We start from the raw sequence: 4,790 nt of genomic DNA on the forward strand, positions 1-4,790 counted from the left end.
TCAAAACTCAAGAGTATTAATAGTTTACTAAAACATGACCCGTAATGTGAATAAAGAAAGCATAAATGTAAAATGGGGGGATTTAGTTTGAATGTATTTATAAATGACAACTACTTTAATTTTAGTTCACTAGCTTGACGTTGAAAAATTCTAAGAGTGAACTCAATTGAGAATAAGCCTTGGGGTTATGCAATTATAGGTGTGGGATCATGCATGGGTATTTAGCCATTTATTCAACTTTTAGCTAAAAGTCATGGGTAGGCTAGATGTCAATGTATTAGTGTAAATCTTTCAATTACAACACCAAATTTCACAAATGGGTTCTTTTGAACACCTCACAAGTGTGAAAATTCTCCACATCTATTGCCTCAATTGACATCCTTACGTCTAAGAGATATCATTAAATGAAATGAATCAAGTTATTGGTTGCATTTATTCCTCACCCATGTCCTCTCTTTCAAGAATGACATGGGTTCTAGGGTGGTTGGAGTGTACAACCCCCAACTCTCAATTAATTCATGAAATAAATGCAACACCCATCACAACTAACTAATTAGAAAAATAATTAGCTAAAACCCATGCACTACCACTACCCAAGTAAGCATAACCCCAAGATTAAAATTTAGCTACTCATAGAAAAAAGGGATAATAATATACCAAAGTTATCATTAACCTCATCCATGAGAGATAGAGACAATTTAATTCCACACTTGGGGTTTCAATAATTCTTTAAAGGAAAATCACTACCATGTATTTTTCATCAAGCTTAGTACAAAATTCTCAAAAAAGAAAAGATAAGTGCTAAAAGAGAAGAGAGAAGCTAAGAGCCAAAAGGGAGGCTATCTTCAAAAGATGAAAAACTAGGTCTTGAAAAAGGAGCTAAAATCCTTATTTTAAACTCCACTCTACATTTGATGAAAATTACAAAACTACCACCTTATCCTTGATCTACTTGAGCGGATCAAAAATGGATGAAGAGAAGACAGAGAGCAGATGGCTAGCTGCTCCAAAGAAGATGTGAAGTGGATGCAAAGTGGATGACTCATTTCCTTCATATTTCGCCTCTTGATGACTTGAATGACTTGCCCAATCTTCTTTTTTTATTTTTACCTATATAAATGGGCATTACGTAAGAGTGTACCATCAAATCAATGGAAAATCATGATAATTTAGGCTTAAAAAGTGCTAGTAAGTTGTCAAATTGATGACTTATCACCCTATGCCAATTAATTGTAGGATTCTAGAACATATATCAGTGAGTGATCCAATGAAAATGGGGGGAAAATTGAGAGAAATTCGATGATTAGAAAAGAAAAAGAAGAAAGATAGTGTTCAATAAGCTCGAGATAGCTGCCTGATGATAGGAAGGGATGCCGGGTACAGTCTTTCTATGGTTCCAGCTCCCCGGTTATACCAAAGCACACCAGTCAATGTTGTACTATAGCACTTACACCTGTGAAGTGGCAAAATAATATCGTATGTTAATAAAAGACCTGAGTTGGAAAAAAAAAAGCTAACGCTAACTAAGTGTTTAGTTACCATGCCTAAAAGCCACATGTCTTTCTTGGTTTGATAAACAAACCCAACTAGCGATTTCTAACAAGCCTCTCTTTTTGGGGGTATACCACTCTGTGAGCAGATCGGAATGAACAGAAATCTTTTTTAATATCATGAATATCCTTCACCCTTTTTCTTCATCTTTAATTCATTCTTTGATTTTTCTTTCTACCCTTCTTTTTACTACCTGTTCTTTATCTCATCCAATTGGCTTTGATCCCTACCTTATTATGGAGAGGGTCAAAGATTCTTTTTTCCTCCAAGCCTTACGTGCTCTTTTTAGGCTCTTTGGTTTTGAAGTGCCTATCTACCTTCTTCTTTGGATCCTCACTTTGGTTAGCGGTTGTAGCGGCTTGCACATAGATGGTAATTCCGCTGGAGAAAGGGGATTTAGTTTTATAAATTTATTTTTTGATTTATTTGGAATCAATTCCCCTGGAAATTCCAAAGTCGATCTTAACAAATCGGCCCAAGACTCTTCTAACCCTAGTGAACCCACAGAGCCTTCTATTATTGAGCTTTATCATCCATTATAGAAGGATGGAGAGAGGCTAAGAGAGCTTAATGTGTACCTTTTATTCTATACATTTGGGTGTCCCCTACCCGAGCATATTTTCTTTGATATTCTCGAGGCTCAATTCCAAATAAAACTAATGATAGAGGAAACCCATCATTCAGACAAAGTGCAAGACACATCTCTTGTTCAGAAAGGCACCAGATTAGGAGGGAACTCTTATATCCATATGGGAAGCCATTATCCTTGGACACTTAGACCACCTATCTCAAATAGAAAACTATGGGACCCACCGCAGCCTGCCTTATAAAAGGGTTTTGAAAGCGATTTCTTGGCAAGACTTAGCATTAGTCTTTGGCTTAATAGAAAGATACTAGCAGAGCTCTTCCTTGTCAGCGGCATTCTCCCTTCTATCTATCTAAATTATGGAATTTTCTCCTAGATCTATGGAACTAAGAAGTCTATTATAAAGTCGAATTAGCAACTTTTACATAAATTTTCAAGTGGGTGGAATCCGTCGAGTAGTCTCAGTTGAAGATGGGATTGCACATGTTTACGAATTGAATAAGATTCATGCTGGGGAAATGGTGAAATTTTCCAGTGGTGTGAAAGGAATAGCCTTGAATTTTGAGAAGAAGAATGTAGGGATTGTTGTCTTTGGTAGTGTACTACTATTAAATAAGGAGATCTTATCAAGCACACTAGACCTATTATGGATGTTCCAGTGGTAAAGGCTATGCTAGGGTGTGTGGTCGATAGCTTGGGAGTACCTATTAATGGAAGGAGGGCTCTAAGTAATCAAAAGCAAAGACGTGTGGAAGTGAAAGCCCCTAGGATTATTGAACATAAATCAGTTCACGATCCTATGGAAATAGGTTTAAAAATGGTAGATAGCATAGTTCCTATAGGTCTTGGTCAATGAGAACTTATAATCGGGGACCAATAAACTGGAAAAATGGCTATTGCTATCAATACATATTAAACCAAAAGAAACTAAACTCGAAGGCCACCTCTGAGAGTGAGACATTATATTGTGTCTATGTAGTGATTGGACAGAAACTCTCAATTGTGGCATAATTAGTTCAAATTCTTTCATAAGCTAATTCTTTGGAATATGCTATTCTTAAAGTAGCCACCGCTTTAGATCATGCTCCTCTATAATTTTTGGCACCATATTCTGGGAGTGAAATAGGGGAATATATCTATGATAATAGAATGCATCCATTAATAATCTATGATGATCTTAGTAAACAGGCGGTAGCATATCGACAAATTTCATTATTGTTATGCCAACCACCAGGTCATGAGGCTTTCTGATACAAGCATGAAGAGCACAATAAAAGATACAAGGTATTATCAAAGGTTCAAGTTGCGAATTAAAGATCTTTTGGAGCCTTTTCGAAGCTTTGTTCAAGTAAAGAAAGAGGGAGGGATCTTACACTCCATAGGCACCTCTCATTAAGGGCATGATGTACTTTTTACACATTAAAATGACACTCCATGGGCGCCTTTCCGAAAGCCCTTCATTAAGGGCATTTGAGTCATTATCTTGTAATAGTATAAATAGACACCTTAGCTCTTAATTTCCTTATTTTTTGAGATAATGAATTGAGTGACTTTTTAAATTGTAATCTTAGTGGTAGATTGTAGTTTTCCTCTTCTCCTTAAGAGAGGGAAAACCAAAATTGAATATTGAAAGAGGATTTCACTTGTATTGGATATTTGGCAAGAAAGGTGTGCTTGAGGAAATGTGAGTCCTTTGGGTCACCTAAGAGAGTGGTTTGAGATTACATTGGTGATGTGTGTTTACAGGTTTGATACAACTTTTAGTGCTATTCATTGGTGGAAGTGAGGGTCTCTCTACTACCTTTACTTTTTGCATCTCTTCTTCATCTCTTTTCTTCTAAGTGTGTTGTTTTTCCTTTTGTGCGTTTGCTGATTTTTGCTATCTATTGTCAATTTCGTGTGTTGATAGTCCTTTAGGCTATCACTTTCCCAGGGGATGTTTTCTATTTACATTCCTATATCTTAGAAAGAGCAGCTAAACGATTAGATCAGATAGGCGCAGGTATCTTGACCGCCTTAGCCATCATTGAAACACAAGTTGGAGACATATTAGCCTATATTCCCACTAATGTGATCCCCATTACTGATGGACAAATCTGTTTAGAAACAAAGCATTTGTATCATAGAATTAGACCTGCTATTAACGTCATCTTATCTATCAATCGCTTTGGGTCTGCCGCTCAATTGAAAACTATAAAAAAAAGTCTGTGATAGTTAAAAACTAGAATTGGCACAATATCGCAACGTGGCCGCCCTTGCTCAATTTGGCTTAAACCTTGATGCTGCAACTCAGGCCTGACCCTGGGAAAGATACTGTACTCACCAAGAAAGAAAAACATTCCTAAATGTCTCATAGCCTCTCTCTTATAAGTATGGCATACTACATCCCATAAAAGTGACTCTACTTGACACGTCTTTGTGGACACCCAATTGACCATAAACCTAGGATCTGATACCAACTTTATTACGACCCAAACTAGGGTGTTGCTTGACAAGTATCTCAAGTCCCACGTAGATCAAAGATCACACCCTTCACCTAACCTAGCCAGCTAAACAACTTAACGTGGCGTATGAATTCCAAACATATAACAGGATAATGCAAAATAAAACTAATAATGACTCATCATATGTCTATACCATCCATAGATAACCG

The 4,790-nt window shown here is 36.8% G+C and overlaps 1 pseudogene; it reads left to right on the forward strand.

Moving 5' to 3' along the window:
- The first annotated feature begins 967 nt into the window (after positions 1-967).
- Positions 968-4,436, forward strand: LOC124896185 (annotated as a pseudogene).
- Positions 4,437-4,790: the final 354 nt, after the last annotated feature.

This window comes from Capsicum annuum, chromosome 2, assembly GCF_002878395.1.
Source record: "Capsicum annuum cultivar UCD-10X-F1 chromosome 2, UCD10Xv1.1, whole genome shotgun sequence".
Lineage (NCBI taxonomy): Eukaryota > Viridiplantae > Streptophyta > Magnoliopsida > Solanales > Solanaceae > Capsicum > Capsicum annuum.